The 18,554-nt window shown below is 38.1% G+C and overlaps 2 long non-coding RNA genes across 3 annotated transcripts in view; one reads left to right on the top strand and one right to left on the bottom strand.

The window, feature by feature from the left end:
* The window catches only part of LOC108495694, a 56,056-nt gene that overhangs the window by 16,991 nt on the left and 20,511 nt on the right, over window positions 1-18,554 (bottom strand). Inside the window, exon 1 of one of the 2 annotated variants that reach the window (XR_001874208.1) lies at window positions 4,846-4,895. The exons of the other annotated variant lie outside the window; for it this stretch is intronic. This is a non-coding gene — a long non-coding RNA (uncharacterized LOC108495694). Of the gene's footprint in view, window positions 1-4,845; window positions 4,896-18,554 lie in introns of those variants that run through there. 2 annotated transcript variants of the gene reach the window in all.
* Window positions 5,010-6,810, top strand: LOC108495693. Its single transcript, XR_001874207.1, has 4 exons — window positions 5,010-5,106; window positions 5,993-6,127; window positions 6,519-6,603; window positions 6,699-6,810. It is a non-coding gene; the product is annotated as an uncharacterized LOC108495693 (long non-coding RNA).

Here is an 18,554-nt window from a genome sequence, read left to right as displayed (position 1 = left end):
AACACAGCATGCTCTTCCAGTGCTTAGAAGCAATGAGATTCCTGTTCAACCTGCTACAGAAAGGAGGGATCTGAATGGGGATCCACAGGCACTCAGATATAGACCTCTGTTCTGAGCAAAATAATGACATATAACCCAGACATTCCCAAAAGATTTAGTTACGCCCTCTTTCCTGCTCCTCTGCCCCAAAACAAGGTTTATTTTCACAAACATCTCAGCAACAGTGCTGGCTTAACACCTTATTCCCTCCAGTTTACTCCCACCACCTTACTTGCGCCAGGACAACTGCTGGTACAGGCATACATTGAACCATATTGTGGAAAATAACCCTCTCCTACCCCTTCCTCCCTCCCCCCCAAAAAAAACCCCAAAAGGATTTTAAAAAACATTAATCTATTTCCTTATCTTGTTCACTGTGCAGTCACACTGACTGTTACAATGGCATACGTGAATATGTGGGTAAAGATGGGCAGTAACCAAGAATGAATGACAAATAGATGACACTACTGGGTTTGTGAAACCATAGCCTTGGTGGAGGCTAAGCATGACCATTAATCACTGTTGAAGCACATTTAACTTTGGCACCGGTCAAACTATTTGGCTCTTAACATTTTAACCTGAGCACCTGGCCAAAACTCAGGTAGGTTTTTCCAGTTAGGAGATCCTAGTATAGAATTTAACTACAAAATAGTGTTGGTTTAATTATTCCTAAGTTCACAAACAATAATTTGTTTTAACTGCTAGTTTTAATAACTAGCATTAATTTTTCATTTCAAGGCATTCCACCATCCTCTCATGCTGTTGTCCACTTCCACCTGGCTCACTGGGCTTTTCACCCCATCACTCACAGCATACTTGCAAAGGTTGCTGGATCAGCCTTTGCCACAGCAGAGGAACAGGAGGAGCCAGGGAAGAAGTGGGACTCTTAAGGTGTAGCTCTGCTGCTGGGAGCATAGAAACTTTCATCAACGCCAGACTGTTTTTAGGAGACTCCTGACCTTGTTTCCAGGCTATGCTTCCACACCGCAGTTTCAGCCTCTCAGCTGTGCCAACTACAAGTACTCAAACTACTTGAGTACTTGCACTCTCGCTGAAGAGTTAGAAACCTCCCACAGAGAGAAGGCAGAAACAAGAGCTTACTTTACTCTTTGTTTGTTTTTCTTCTTTTCCACCCAATTTATTTATCAGCTATACTTTCAAGATAAAACTAACAAGCCCTTTTACAGGGTCAGATCTTCTCCAGCTGTGCAAGAATCAAACAAACGCGACAGCTGAAAGTGCCCCCAGCTGGTAAAGCATGATGCTGTTCTGAGAGCTCTTGCTCAGCTTTGCTTTACTCTTACTCAAGATACGCTTCCTACTCACTCTGTGGTTTTTCTGTTTTAGTTCCTGAACTCAGCTCTTTCTTCTGTATATGTGCTTTCCCCCTCTCACGATTACTTAGTATTGCCCATTAGTACAATTTGTTCAAATATCTGAGTAGCCTGTGTTTACTTTTTTCCCAGAACTGCTGACGTGCTTGAGTATCTTCTAAAACACAGTATTGTTTCTTTAACATAAAATTACAACAAATACAGGGCATCAGTAAAACCACCTGAGTTCAGGAAAATACCTGACTAGTTAAAAATGGAATATTTAAGCACACACAAACACATCTCTTTGGCCCAGTCACATATGTATCTACAAGCTTAAACTGGTCATAGAAAAGGAGATTTTATACAAATAATTGTAAAAAAAACTTAAGGGGAATCAGTAGTTCTAGTTTTTCTCCTTGAATATTGTACATTTTGATTTCAAAAAGAGATAAGCTCTGTGCCTACCAAGAGGGGATAAAACCACTTTTATGATCCTATATTGCATAATGCCTGCAGATTTGAAGGTAAGTAGTTACAGATATTTTACAGAGACATTATCTCTCTTCCCATTTTCATCAATTCATATTGCAAATCAGGTTTTAAAGCCTTCATTTAGCTGCAGAAAACACAGTGGCTGCTAGAATGGAGCAGTAGTCAATAAATATATTTTAAGGTAATTTCAAGGATGTGCACTGTGAAACTTAGAAAATTTGCTCAATGCTACATACATTAATCCTATATCATCTGAAGAGGAAAGGCTGAAAAATAAATTTCTTTAGACTTACTTCTGCTTAAAAAAATAAATCTTCAGGATGGCATTATACAAATGAAGTTATGGTGACCAACTTATACTGAACCCTTCTGTCCAACAGTGCTTCTACTTGCTCTGCTCAGTGTTTATTTTCATTTCTGAGCACATCAGACTGGCATTCCACTTGTAGGTGTAGTAAGAGAAAACCAAACTTGAACTCCCTTTGTACACTGTACAACTTGCAAGCCTGGATGCCTACATTAAGCCAAGTAAAGGTCAGAGCAGACAAGCTGTAATTATACTTGTCATTAGAAGAAGTTCAAGGCCTCAGTCCAGAAATGTGTCAATGAAATTGCTTAGCCTTCAGTTGCCGAGTACTCTACAGATGTTCAGCAGTACTTTCCTAGATAGGATCCTAAATACCCACTGGGATTCCAAGTACTTTACAGTAGATTCTCCAGCCTTTTCAACAGGACTGTTTTTACCTCACTCCATAGAGCAGCACCCAGTCATGTGACTGCTTAATGCTCATGCAGTCCCCTGCCCATATCACAGCTGCACCTGTGGCTGTATTAGCCCGTTTTAAAGCTTTGTACTATCTGATTTATGAGAAGTACAGTCACTGCCTCAAGTAGAAGACAGTACCTCTAGTAGATGGGTTCTTGTCTGCTCTGGTTGAAATTATAGGAAATTCTCCAGTTTTAAAGTTTTGCTGGTCTTGGCAAGAAGGTGTAGTAACAACAGGTTAAATGCCTGAGCTGGCCTGATCTGCTTTTTCAGCCCTAAAGGTTGCTTTTCCATGTGAGAATCAGGATGTTGTCACGTCAGCACAAGGAAAAGGTGCTGGGTAACCGTATGTGTGGTATCAACGCACATAACCATACCTGTGGTATCTGTTCGGGGGAAAAGCATCACTTCCCAAAACTGCTAGCATGATACCTTCCCACAAGCATGACATTGTCTATTTTGGAGGGGAAAAACGAAGAAAGACAAGATTTCCTAATTATCATACTATGTTCCTCATAGCGTCAGGTGACCTACCCCTCTGTGGTGAAGCACGTGAGGCTGGCTAAATCCCACTACGATATATAATTTGGCATGTAACTTAGATCTAGGCATGTCAGCCAAGTGACTGAGCAGATGTGGCATTTAAAAGTGTGTCAACTTTTTCCTGGACAATCTTAAAGAAAAAGGAAACAAAACTAACCCAGACTCTTCTATCATCCTGATTACAATCTTTGGTGATTATTTTACTCGAAATTTTTGTCTGTGTCATGTGATTTTTCCCTCTCTGTCCTCCTCAAACCTTGGCTGTGGGAGTTTTCCCAACCCAAAGTGCCACTGACAGGAAAGCAAGACCAAAACTGCTGCTCTGGATCACGTGAGCTGTCACAAAGACCCTGTCCCTGACCGCGACATTGCTCTGTGTATTTTAATGTCCATCTGGAGAGGCAACATGTCTTTAAGCTACAACATTTGCATATGATCACAAAAGTCTGAAGGGAGTACATTCTCCATCTCATGACCAAAGCAATGGTCATGCTCCTGGATCCTACTTTTGTCAAGCAAATACCTGCTCATCTAAATTACACGTCAAAGATTTGGGGGGAAGGCAGCTTAAATTTGTATTAAATGTGCAGTTTAAACAAACTATATCATTTCCAGTACAAGTCCACCCATCAAGTTTTATTGCAGTTTCTCTTTAACTGATTTGCAGCCCAATTCATCTCTTGTAAGTTGGTTTCCACAGCAGAATGGATGGCAAACTAATACAGGAATGCACAGTCACAAATACACTGAGCATTCACTGCCTGTACACAGTGAATCAGTATATGATTCACCCACTTTCATAAAACAGTTGTGACCTTTCATCTGACTACTTCCTCAAACACAATACAGAGAAATATATATAACACACAGAAACCAGGAACCAACAAATTGGGGGAATAATAATAGCACATCTCATGATTTTTTTTGCTATTGTGCTAATCAGTCCTTACTACGTGGTCTATTAAACATTTCTGTCATCTCTTGCCATCCTTAGACTAACCAGATCCACTAAAGCACAGGTTGCTCTTTGTTATGAAATGAGCAAAGGCAAAGAATATGTAGTGGCCTTGCAAAGGGATAATTCTCTGAAAAATATTATAAAAAAAGAAACGATGTCATATGAATAATATACCAATCTGCAGATAATCTTGTTCTGTATTTAAAAATGTGACATTTATTTGTACAACTTTCTTTTCTGCTCCTTACAGTGTAAAGCTGATAACAAGCAACCCTGAGCACAAACATTGAATTTTATCAACAAACACAACTTATACTGAGAATTAGACAAGGTAAAATTAACATGCTACAGCATTGCACCACAGATCTTTTTGCCACAGCATAATTGCAGGCATAAAATTAGACACAACCAAAATCCTCTCAGGAACCTATTAGAAACATCTCACCGTATTAGGCATTTTGAAATAATTCATTAAATATCATAGAAAAAGCCCTACTTGGTCTCTAGAAACACAAGGTGATACACATCAAGAGGAAAATGTATTTTAAACGTTATGCAAAGCTTTGGCAGAAAGATTAAAGTGGCACCATTATAATCCAAACCCCAATCCAGAGAGTTGAGATAAAAGAGAAAGATGAGAGCCCCACTGGATTCTACCTGGACATCATACATGTAAAAGAAACATATGGTAGATATGAGAAGCAAAGGCTAAATATATTTTAAAGCGATACCATCCTGCAAATACTTTGCAAACAGTGAAAAATGGTGCATTCTTCTCACAGTATATAAGACTTTGTAATGAGGTGGTTTCCTGGAATGTCATGGAGCTTGCTGCTTGCACTATGAGTTCATATCTGGGAGAGACAGTGGAGTCCACAGTGTGTTACAAAATCTCCAGGGAGTGGAAGAACTGTGAAAAAGGCTGACTACCAATCAGGTGAAGTCACCACAGGGATGCTTTGCAGTTGCTAACGATCCAAATTTCCAACCAGGTAGCTAGAACATGTGCCCAACACTTCCACACATTAGAGAGCACAGTGGGTCAAAATGAGTCAACCAACGAACCATTAGTTGATATTAGATTTGTATTACAAAAAATCTTGTAAACCCCATAAGGAATTGGGTCTCATTACCCTTGGCACTGTACCAATAAGTAACAAAGAGCTCCCATCCCAAACAACACACCATCTCAACTGCTGACAAGATGCCACAGGAGGATGAAACACAGGAACAAGATGGGAATGGATAAGCATAAAAATAGCTTGAAGAAAAGCAGAAGTTCAGAAGTTCCCCTTTTCTTAACTGTTGATTTATATCATTTGGCAGTGTGGCAAAAATGCAGATGACTTAAAGCTACTGTATCCACCCTTAAAGAGAAATTTGCCTTTGCCTCATTTGGAACTCTGTTTCCACTGCTTTATCAACAAAAGATTAGCACAGTTCAAGCAGCTCAGATGTTCAAAAGATGATGCAAATTCTGAAAGTCCAGGAATGTTTGGCAGTTAATGGAATGCTGCAACAGGCAGACACCCACAGGTCTAAGATGCAATGTGGTGAAATACTCAGGTCTGCAGTAAAGCTTAACTACACCATCAAACACAGCTGTACCAGTCACATACCGGGGATTTCCCAGCTGCAGACTCCCAAAGCACACAAGTTTCAAACAATTCAGTCACTATGTAATGAGCAACCACGTGACAATTTCATTTTCTCTTTCAAAACATCCAAACAAGTCTGGATTCAGAAAGACTGTGTGGCTCAGCCACTGTGACTCTTTCTTAGTACTTTTTCTGCTTTTATTGTATCAAACATAACATGGCTACTACAGTAGGGCTGCACTGGTTTATCACAGAAAGTACTTCTGTGACCTCTGTTCAGGAAGGAAATCAATGTTCTTATGTATTCACGAGACCCTCAAGATTTCCTTAGCAACGTGATCCGGAGAAATCATATCAAGACCACAGGTTAAACGTGTGACACTCGGGCATCATTAAGTTCTAAATCTCTGTCAAGGTAAGAATTAGGAAAATAAAAGCCTGCATTTAAAATTCTTTGTACATCCTAATTCTGCTTGGTTATTGTTTCTCTCCTTCCTCAGTTATAAACCAGACTGAAAGCCCATGAAAGAAGAGATGCAGTTGAATTTTATCAACTGTCCTTTCCTCTGCTCAATGCTATGAGTAGTCTGTTCTCAGACAGGAAAACATACCACAAGAAATTATTATTTACTTCTAGTTTTCTCTATAGTTTGAGCTAATTGGCAGGTTTAAGCAGGAATATTACTAAAATAACTATTAATAAAATGATTTTTTAAAAGGTTTAATTGCAACATATGTGTATTAAGGAAACAGTTTTTGCTAGGAGTGCAGAAGACAGGAGAACTACATTGACAATTATATTTCAGGAAGGAAAGAGGAAGTCAGAGGAGAGAACACTGCTAAGGGTCCTGCCCTTGGAAGGCATTTGATTCAAAATACTGAAGCAAGGATGTCCAAGCCACATTTTTTTATCATCTCTGAATGTTTCAGAATGCTGACCAAATTTGAATGCTCACTGCAAAATATTCACTGTGCTCTACTCCTAGGAGCAGTCTTTAACATCACTTACAAATCAGCTGGATGCTATAGATCCCTCAACACCCTTTATATCATCCCATTTAATTTACTACATGCTATTCTAAAAGGAGAAAAACATACACTAGTTTGGAATAAAAAGCTGACACATCCTCCAGATATGCAGGAGTCTGAGTCACAGAGGCAAAATGCACAAAACTAAAAGGAGGGTCTGCTGTATAATATCATAAAAAACAATAAAATTACTTTTGGCTTCTGCTGGTAGAATCACAGATTCTATATTCATGGTATACTACTGTGGAAGGCATGCTGGTGAAATTTTTGCATAGAGAACATACATAATGTGATGAAATATATTTGAAACCTTCCTTTTGCAGCATCACTTCTGGAACAGATGACATTATCCTCAGAGTAAGCATGTTTAGATGAATAACAGACATACAAGTGCACGACTTGGAAAGACTTCTTTAACTTCTTTTTATGAAAATACATTTGCCATGATAATCTAACCTCTTAGAAAAACTTAAAAAAGTGGACAGTGCAAGTGTTAACCTCTTGTTGATTTGGAGACAAGTTGGAGTAGGCAGGAGGATGTTAAAGTAGCAACACCTGAGGACATTGGTAAGAAAGCAAATCCAGTACATACTCAGCCTCTGACAAAATTGAATTACCATGGCAGACAATGTTAAAGCATGAGATTTTTCAGTCCTTTATGTACTGAGATTGGAAGAGGTAATAAGCCAGAGAACATGAAAATATCCCCAATGCAAGAGAATTATGCCATTATTAGTGAATTCTGTGCAAGAATTTACTTGATTTAAAAACCCAACAAACCACACTAAGAGGGCATAATGAGTAGATGAGATGAGGGAGACACTGTTGCATAAAGCCATAAGCGTGATATATGTGCTACAGTTGTCACTAACCTGCAAGTTCAGAATCCTAGCAGAGTAATTAAAATGATGATTGAAATTGATGTAGGAAAGTCATAAGTGAGAAGTTTTCTTCAAGAAGAAAACTTAGGATGGTCACAAATTTGTAATTCCACAATCAAGGAAACGATAATTTTGCCCAAAAATACTGTCTTCTTTAACTATTCAAGTGCAAACAGAAGTTCATAATAAAAAGGTACTATATAATAATGCAGATAAACAGTAATAATCCATATGACTTAGGAGATACAAAGGGAGAAATATTGATAAAATAAGTTAGCAACATCAGCAGAAAGTCCACAGCTGACAGCACCAATGTAACATGAAGAATTTAAAAAAACCCCAAACTTATCAAGACTGCAATATCCTCAGCAGTTATAGAAACCTATTGCCAGATGGAAAGGATAAAACTTTTAATAGTGATGCAGAAGAGACAGACATTTTTAGAAATATTTTGATTCCATATTTGGACAGCTGTTCTTATGTCACATGATGATGTTGAACTATTTTCCAGTCCCTTGGTAATGAAGCAGGATGTTATACAACATGTACTAAAAATCAACATTTTAAAATCAGCCAATTCATTTGCCTCACAACTAAGAACTAAGACTGGGAAGACCTAAGAGCTAATCATGTTTATTTTAATAAATTAAGGCATTCCAGGGAAATCCCATTTGACTGGAAAAGCATTAATGTTGTGCCAATAATAACAAAGGCCAGCAGGATGACTAGGAGAGCTAAGGGACAGTTAGTCTGACCTTGCTTCCAGGTAATAAAGTTGTTATAAATTTAATAAATAATTAAAGTGATGGAATATAATTAATATAAAACCAGGGAACCCAGTTTTGTGACAAACAGATTTGTAAATAATGTTATTGCACTGTTTAATGAGACAGACATTTGGATGATGAAATTAATTGTATATTTGCAATATATTTGTGGAGAGCAGTGGACTTAATAGTGTGTGATGTTCTTCTTAAGAAAACTAGCACAATACTATCAATAAAATTTATTAAATGAACTGAAAACTGAAAGATCTAACAAAGTAATAATGAATGGAGACTTGCAGCAAACTTTTGGGCTTTCATGATATGAAAATAAACATATACATTCATGATAAGATTTGTGAGATCAATAAAACTGTGAGGATGAAAGGTAAAGATAGTAATGCAGAACAATTTGAATCACCTAATAAACTCAGCCAGTTCTAATTAAACATGTCTTAATACAGCCAACTGTACGGGGATTAGAACTAAAAGCTCCACTACCAGCCAAGTCTCCTCCCTGGAAAACACGTGGTCTGAAAAGTACCAAGAATTACAGGTGACAAACAGCTGACACTGTAGCAAAAAAAACCCCAAACACCAAAACCACACACTAAAAAGCCAGTCCTAATCTGTTCCTTGTATGTATAGATGGAAAGCAAACCCAGCTTTTTCACTGGTGAAACATGCAGTGAATCACGACACCAAGTTTCACATTTTAGAAAGAATCATTTCAAAATAGAATTAAAAAAAAAAGGTAAACAAAATTATTTGATGAGGAAAATGTCTTACAGTGACATGTTCGAAGGAAAGACTTACTTTTTAACATTATTAACTACCTTGACTTAAAATACAGAAAATACTGGTTCCTAATGGTTATTTAGTGTAAACACAAAGTTCATGTAGAAACAGGGCATATTAAACAACAAGTTATTTATAGCTGAAATTACCATGGGAATTCTCAATGGCATCTTTAGTTCTTAAGGTCTTCAAGTCTGGATACCTTTTTGAGTGTTGTAGCTCAGCATGTATTTGCCTGCTTACTACTGCAGTTGAACATAAAGTACTCTATCCAGAGGTAACTGGGTAATAATGACCTATGATACAGTCAGCAAAGTAACTGTCTGACTTAGTAGTTCCTTCTGGCTTTTCCCCCCCATGTGGATACTGTAAATATATTTTTCTCTCTCTCTCTTCTGAAGAAGTGAGCTGACACCACTTCACTCACGCCTGATCCCGTTGACATTAATATGTGATTTATCATTGATTTGCAGAGGCAAGACCTGGAGCAAAGAGTTCATAACCCTATGGAAATAGTTCTAATTTTCCAGTTTGGGGGTTCTTACTGCCATTCACAATTTCTTCAGGAGCAACTGCTTGGCTCTCTACATGGTATAACAATAACAGTCAGACCTTCCGCTTTTCCACAAATAACCATGTCATAACCTGCTGCTTCCTTGTTTTATGTATTTACAGATATCAACAAGCCTATATAAAGCCTCTCCATGATTTGTTAATATACAGTAGTCTTCCTTTTGATATATTTTTAGATCAATTGCACTTAAACAATACTTCCTCAACCTACTGAACTTTGCTCTGGGACAGATGATCAAGGGAAATGCAAATACTGTGCTGTTTAAAGGATGGCAGCCAACATTTTCCACAGCACTTGTTGAAAGGGTAGAGTATTATGAAGGACAAAGAGTTCAGCATGACTCCAAAGTGGTGCAGCACCCATTCATGCTTACAAACTCTGCATCTGTCCTTTGAGAAGCCTCCAAAACAAGGTAAGTAAGAATTTATCAATGTGCAAGAAGGAGAAGCTTACACAACCTTTCATGTAAGATGTACATGTACAAGATAATACACGATCTTTCCATTTTCTAATAAACGGTGCCACTTTGAAGAAAACAAGAGCTTTAAGCCTCTTTGAAAATAACTGTATCAAAGGGAGAATTGTAATAAATAAGATGACTCATCAAGGAAAAGCTGTGTCTGTGTGCTCCTCTCCTTCTTTACTACACGGTACAATAAAGCTGTAAAACATTTGGAGAGGGAATTTTCCTACCACTAGGTTGCTGTGTGCCTTCAAGCATGTTACCTTAGAATCTCAGGAATGTCAAACCTACTCTTTTCCGAATTTCCCAGTGTAGAGGATGTAAGCAGGCCCAGCTTCTGGTTACTGACTCCAGTACAAGAAAGCTTTCTATCAGGTTCTGCCATTCCCCACAGAGAAAGAGGTGTGGGTGGCTAAGTACAGCCCTACCTGCAAGATTATTCATGGTCTAAAAAGCTTGATTGCTAAAGAAGCAAAGTGGACAAAAGTCACAGAAAAATGTGCAGACATCAGGACTTTTTTATATGGTTAAAGTACAAACTAAATGAGTCCCCATTACAGTACTGGGCACTGTTGCATGAAAATTTCCCTTCACAGGGTGTAAAGTACACCACAAAAAATTTATAGTGGTTTTGAAAAACAATTTTCAGCTGCCTTGTGTGCTGTGAAAACTCTCCTGTTCTGATTTTGTTTTGACCCATGCAGCTGATGCATGTCTTACCGTGCAGAGCGCTGGTACAGGGAGAGAACCTGTTAGCATGTTCTAATGAATAATACTTTATGTGCAAATTTTGTTTTAAAATGGACATTAGCTACACAACTAACAATCAAAATATCAAGGAGAAAAGCACTTGGGACAACTGCAGTTTGCAAGGATGATACCTGAGATGAGACTCCACTGTGCAACAGAATTTACACAGACACATGCTGCTACATATTAGTGAGAAAAAACCACAGCAATTGCATCAGATACAGGACTGTATCCCAGCAGGTAAACAAAACCACTTTAAAATGTTGAAAAAACATTACAATGTTAATTTGTGTGCTTTCTAAGCGGAAATGGTTGAGATATTTGACAAGATATTGAGATATTTGTTTTTCAACGCAGTCTTAAATTACCAAACCATCTCGACTGGTAAATTTTAAAAGATACTCACAAACTAAATACAGTTATAGAAGGATATACCCTAGATAGGAGACCCCTAAAGAACTAAGACATTACTTCAAATTGCCTTAGTGGTTCAAACTAATTTTCCCTATGGCTGAGTACTGGGTTAAATCCCCCCACATCATTTGGGAAGTACCACAGCAGGTAGGAAGTCACACATCTGATTGCATCTTCCAAGAGGGAAAAGAGTGACAGAGGTCATGATAAATATAACTTTGGCAAGTATTCTACCAATTTTCATTTCTCTCTCAAGACCGAACTAAAGGTGCTATTCTCCACCCACAGATACACAGTTTCTAAGTGCTGATTACACATAGAGACATCTCATGGCAGCTGAATGTCATCCCTTCTATATAACTACCCAGGCAGATTCAGAATGCTTCTGTGGACAACAAAGAAAGCCAAAGTGCACACATCAATGCAAAACATAATCAAGTAATGTCTGCTTTGTAGGAACAAGACATTCTCATAGAACTGATTACACTGCAACTGCTTTTCTGCTGGCAGAACCAGAGATACATGGAGGAAGCATATTCTGCAGCTGGAAATCCAAAGGAGACTACCAAAAATGCATCAGGCACTAAATAACAGTGAGAATGGAGACAAGACACAAATGGGCTTTGAGATGGAGACTGGTACATAAGGTGAAATGAGATGGAAAATGATTGACGCAGAGACAGGCAGGACAAGCACATAAACACTACAAGAAAAGGCATGGAAGGCTGAAAAAGGTAGAAGCGTATGGCTATATCATGGGTAACTAAAGCCAGGAAGAGCTGACTCAAACTGGCAAAAAGTAAAAGATATATGTAAAGGTAAAAGAATGGTGATGCACAGGTTGTGTGCTGGTTCAGATTTTACAAGAATCTAAAGCTAAGTAAGTTGAGGCTTATAGTCTGAACTTGATGGAAGGTGAAAAGCTGGTACAGGCAACATTTTTTCAGCTTTTAAACCCGTATTAGGTGAAATTCACTCCATAACAACAGAAATGCATACCTACTGTGAATGCCTCAAGCCACTAAAATTGTCTTTCAGGACCCTGCAGAGCCCTGTCCTGCATGTGGTCTGGCTCTTAAAAGAAATAAATTGAAGAGGGTTGTGTCCTGTAAAGCTGAAGCAACGAACTCAGAAACAAATGTCTGGAAGCTTCTGCAGGAAAAAATGCCCATTTCCCCACTGTTACCTATTCTGACTGCCCCTTCAGAACCTTCACAAATGAACAGGACAGTTTTTCCGCAGTTACTCACAAGGAATAGGTCCTGTCCCATGTCAGCCTGCTGAAACCCAGCAACATGGCCTGCATGAGGTACACTGACAGAAATCAAGCCTACAGACACAAAGAGATAGGCTGTTCCTATCCAGTAATCTAAAACTATTTGCTGTCCTCCAGCCTCATTTTTCATGTTCTCCCCTGACTCAGGCTACTTTTCAGCCCTGGATCCTAATGAATCTCTATCCACCCCTCTGTGCTGTTCATCTCTACTTAGTCTTCCCTGTCTCTCTTGTCACAGTGCCATGCTTTAAGAAAACTGAAGAATGCGGCTTTTGTGGCAGCACTGAGTGAACACCACTTTTAAGGAGAATATCCCAAATCTCATTAAAAAGAGATAAAGCCATCTGGATCCTAAGACAGTCAGTTTGAAAAAAACCCACAAAACTATTCTGAAACCAATTTGCGAAGAAAAACAGAAAGGAAAACAAGTTTCCTGCCAACAAACGTTGTAGCCCTTGCCATCTATTACCACATGAACAAAGCACTAAATGACTGACTCCAATACCATTGCCAATTATTATGACAACATACAGTATAACCATATTATGTTTACAATATAATACATGTGAGTATTCGATAGAGCCTGGCAGGACTTCAGTCACTGCCTCTTTTATGCTTTAAAAATCCATTTTTCAAACGGAGTTTGCTGTATAACCTGTTCCCTAATTACATACTTTACTGTATAGAGAACAAGAAAGGATATTGAAAGTGATTTCAGGCAAACATCTGAACATTTAGTGAGATAAACCATTTTTATTCACATGCATTGCACCACTAAGAGCCAACATAATGTCTTTATTCTATAAACATGCTCCACCTTATTCCCATTGACATCAGTGGCAAGTTTTCCAAAAGTTTCAACTTCAATTGAAACTCAAGAACAAAATGTTCAGGGCCTAGTTTTAAAGAAGTTCCTGCTTCACCTTTTATTTTACAATTTCAAATAACTATAAAGGTAAACAGGATAATTTAAACATCTTCTTAATTTGAGAACGACATCGGAAAACAAGTTTACCAAAAGATTTAATTTATATTTGCCAAATCATGTGCCAAATAGAAGCAGGAGGTTGCCTTGGAAAATATGAACTAAAGATGTGCTCAGGCTCAACTATCGAGTTACTAAGAGACTCCACTGTCGGTCCACATCCAATAACTCAGTCAAATTTCTGAGTTGGCTACCTATTTTGCATATAAATCAGGACAGAGGGTAGAGATAATTAAAATAGCAATGTGCATGCTAGCTTAAGTGCATCATGCCTAAGCAACAGCACACAGATGATTCTCGGGCAAGCCTGAGTTCAGAATTAACATAGTTCACACAGCTCTTCATCTGAGATAGGGAACCTCACTAGATTCAAGTTATCATTACAAATTATTATAATGCACCAGTCTGGGCAACTCTACACTGAAGAGCCAGTTCAGAGACTTCCTCGCTCAGGATCAGCTAAGAATAAATGAAATCAATTTAGGATTAAAAGTTTAGCTTTAAAAGCAGTAGTATTATCCACAGCTTGCTTTGCTCTAGATTATCCTGGTCAATCATTATCAAGGCTTAAGCGTATTTCTAAAATAACTGAATTATATGTATTAAAAAAGTGTCATTGATGACTTGATGTAAGGGGTAAAAAAATGCTTTGATAGCTGGTTTCATGAGGTAGTGGTTAACAGGTTGTTCTCAGCCTGGAGGCTTGTAACAAGTGGAGTACTACACAGGTCTGTTTTACATCTATCACTGATCTTGAGAAGGCAATGAAGTGTGTTCTCACCGAGTTCCCAGATGACACCAAACTGGGCAGACCAGTCAAATATGCCCAAGACCAGGGCCACTAGCCAAAGGAACCTAGATGGGCTAGAGGGTCAAGCCGATATGAAATGATGAAATTTAAAAAGAACAAACAAATGTCTGGAAGTTGTGAAGGAAAAACCTCATGCAGGTTTTTTCATACAGGCATTGAGAATACTGCATCGAGAGTACTGCACCCATTTGGGGGCCTCCCAGTATGGCAAAGATATTGATAAACCAGAGTGAGTTCACTGAAGGCCACCAAGATCGTCAGGAAGCTGGAGCGGAAGCTGGAGCAGAGGCTGGGTGAAGACATGCTGAGGGAAGAGGGCTTCTTCAGCCTGGCTTTGGGAAGAGCTGGTGGCAGCTTTTCAACACCTGTGAGGAGGTTACCAAGAAGATGAAGCCAGGCTCAGCACTGCACGGCCGAAGGATGAGACACAAAATGACAAATTGTAACAAGAAAGGCTGCAACTTGACATGAGAATAAACTTTTTCACCAGCCTAACTTTGGAGCAGGTTGTCCAAAGAAGTTCCATATGCCTCAACCTTGGCAGTATTCGGGGTTATTCATGGTTACACGGGGAGCAGAGTCAGAGCAATTGCAGCAATGCTTTTTTTAAATGTGATGCTTGGCTTGGAAATCTTTGTGCTGGCACAGCAGACTGAGTGAAGCTGCTTTGCAAACGCCTGAAGAACGTCTGAAACTTCCTAAGAGACTTCTCTGACCACTGTTGGAGGATCCATTTTCATACTTCAGTATGATTTTTACAATCTAAGATACGTGTATGCACTTAAAGGGAAAATTTTGAATATGTGCCCTTGTATTTCTACGGCACTGGTTAAAAAGAAAACAATCCAAACAACTCTAATATCAGGATAGAGAGAAACTGTTAGGGTAATTCCTCAAGTATCTGTCTTGGGACATATTTAATCATTTCCCTTGTGACCTTGGCAGAGAAACTAGATCTGTGACAAGCTGTTAGTACAAAGAAAGACTGTATTCCACACTAAAGGAGAGCACACAACTCTGCAATAACAGAAACAGAATGAAATTACATAAAGTGCATGGTCATACACACAGGAGTAAGAATTCCTGTGACAAGCTGGAAATTACAAATGAGAAAGAAGAGGGTGTTCTAGTGCATCAGAGGATGACTATGAGCAATCACTATGATGTAGCACACATAACACTAAGATATTCTGTGTGAGATGTCAGGAAAGACAGAGAAGTATTAATGTCAGGATACAAAGTGCTAATCAGAATGAAACATATTACATGTAAGATCTTGCCACTCACACTCAAGAAAAATTAAATCACAATAGAGCAATTACAGAGCAGTTTGACACTAATAAAAATAAGATAAATGCTAAAGATGTAGATAAAACAGGTCATATGAAAGAAAAGTCTGATCTAACTATTAATAAGCTGACAAAATTCACTACTTTGAATATTTCCTTTACAATACCCTTTAGAAGTAAACAATCACAAATTAAAATGACCAGCATTATGTACTACTTTGTTTCTCTAGACATCAGCTTTGGCATATTTTTCTTCTACATGTCTCTTTTTTTCCCCATCTTCTGTTCCAGGACTATGGATAGCAACAAGTTTGAAATTCATTTCAACATGGATCCTCACAAAGACAGAAAAACTTATATTTTTCTCTACTAATATCAGGATAGAGAGAAACTGTTAGGGTAAGTCCTCAAGTATCTGTCTTGGGACATATTTAATCATTTCCCTCGTGACCTTGGCAGAGAAACTAGGAAATTTCAGCAGGAATATCAATCATCAAGGAGAAACAAAATGACAGTTTTCCTCAACTATGAATTTGTACTGCTGGAGTCAAGAATCTTATTGTCATTCTTCAGGCAAGATCACTAAAAATCCCATCATTTCCCCCATTAACATCACTGGTTTTGTTTCCAAGGCTGGCAGTAAATGTACAGTATTTTTCAGGTCAGACAATGTTAAGCATTACATGGCAGTTTGCCTGTTCAATTAATCCTCATGGCTCTCCCGGCAGGTAGTTTAGAGACCCGCCTAAGACCATGAAAGTAAATCAACTAGGATAAGAACACAGCAACATTCATCTCTCAGCTCGTTGTCCATTAGACCATGCTTCTCTTCTAAGTAGGGATCCTGGCAAATTCCAGACTTTATGGGAAAGAGGTTCTATTTAAACATTTAAAACTTTAAAGCACTTACTGGAATAAAAAAAAAAAAGGAAATGGAAATAGAAAAGATGAGAAATCCAAGTTAATCCAAGAAATGCGATAGCAATTGATCACAGTGCAGTCTGGAAGGAAAATGTAATCAATACAGAGGGGAAGAAATCAAATCAAACAGATGCTGCTTCAGTGACTGAAGCAAAGATCCTCAAACTGCAGCTAGGGGTGACTTATTTGTTCTCACCCCTACTGTATGATGAAAACTAGAAAGCTAAACATTAAGAACTGTCATCTAATGACAATACACATCTTTCTTACTACTGTGTAAAAGTGGCAAAATACAAGTCTGAAATTGCAATTAGAATTTCTACTCAGTGCTTTAGAAGTGGTTTACTCACCAAACACTGCTTACTCACTGCAAGGGAGCACTTTGGTGCACCTGTGCTCCTGGAAAATGATGTTAGCACGAAAAGTTGCTTTGCTTTTAATATATTTTTCTAGTATTGTTATTTTGATGACAACTTGATATTTTTCGTGACAATTTCAATTTGTTCTAGGTAATAGGAATGTAACATTGTTAATGAAAATAATGCTAACATTTACAAAGTTTATGTTGTTACTGACCTAGAAAGAAAGTAGCACACAGGCAAGTATCCTAAATACTACTCAAATACCATTTTCATCTAGGAAATAACTGATCATGACTTTATAGAATATTATGTTGTACCTAAGAAGCAACTGGAGCAAGGTCAGTATGGTCCTATATACACCTAGAGAACAGCAATACTATTTTGCTATGAAAATCAGAATATTTCATTAGCGAATTTGAACTTGAGTTTGGGGCTTTTTTTGGGTTTGCTTTGTTTTTTTAAAAGAAAAGTAGGGAGTTCCCACTCTGCATCTTGGAACACTGAAGTCTCATAATCAAGAGCTCAAAAGTCAAGCTCCATTATCCATATTTTACAGTATTTTATTCCATGTGTAGCTACAGTAACTGCCAACACTTTCACACAGCACAATATTACTCAGATAAAAGTAAGAATGCAAAATCTAGCTCAAAGGTTTTAGTGAGAAGTTCAGAAGAAAAGATTGCTTTTGAGTTTACTCATTCTGCTCTCTAACCCTAAGATTGTTCAGTCTCTCATAGGATTATCTCTGAGGGAAATACTTGAATACATACCTTTCTGTGTCCTATACTTGCTTTCTGGAATTAATATAGCTGGTATAATTTTTTTAAAAAGACTCACTACATTACATCAGCAACTTATCTGGCCCTGAAGGAGAAATGATGGTTCATTTTCTTTCCTTTTCTCCTCAGATGGGTTAATATGACATAGGTGGGTACTTGACCCCTTGCTTTTCATGTACAAGTGAGTCATGCCATGGATTAAGAACACACACACATTAATGTACATCTGATCTTTAAACCCCAAGGTCAAATCAAACACTTTTTTTTTTCTTTCAGATATTATTAACTCTGAGATCTGCCTTCCAACTTACATTTCAGTTTTAATTGTTTTATTTTTAATATAAGAATTCCTTTAGTTGTCTTGAGTTTCACTTTTATAAAAAAAGTTTTCTTAACATTTTCCCTCAGAATTTAAGATCTTCTTTCTTCATAAGGTTTAGATGACATGACAAAATGAATACTGTTTCTTTAAAGCTGACACAGTAAGAATGAGCAGGCTGTCTTAGATAGCAGGCCATTTCATTTCTCATAAGCATGCTATCATTAGCTACCTTTAGGAGAATGAATGATATTGATTGGTTCAAATCAAACTTGTGACCTGGTGGCAGTATTAGATGTTTTTTACAAAGCATCACCTCCTCATTAATCTTTCATTAGACAGCATGATCCGAGAAGCCAGCAGCAGTCACACCACGCTTACTCTCTCGAGTGATGCCACCACAGAGCGCTCCCTTATTGGATCACAG

The sequence above is a fragment of the Lepidothrix coronata genome, unplaced genomic scaffold (assembly GCF_001604755.1).
Source record: "Lepidothrix coronata isolate B3197 unplaced genomic scaffold, Lepidothrix_coronata-1.0 Scaffold33, whole genome shotgun sequence".
NCBI classification, from domain to species: domain Eukaryota; kingdom Metazoa; phylum Chordata; class Aves; order Passeriformes; family Pipridae; genus Lepidothrix; species Lepidothrix coronata.
The sequence above is the reverse complement of the archived record's forward strand: the minus strand, read 5'-3'. Positions and strand labels throughout refer to the sequence as shown.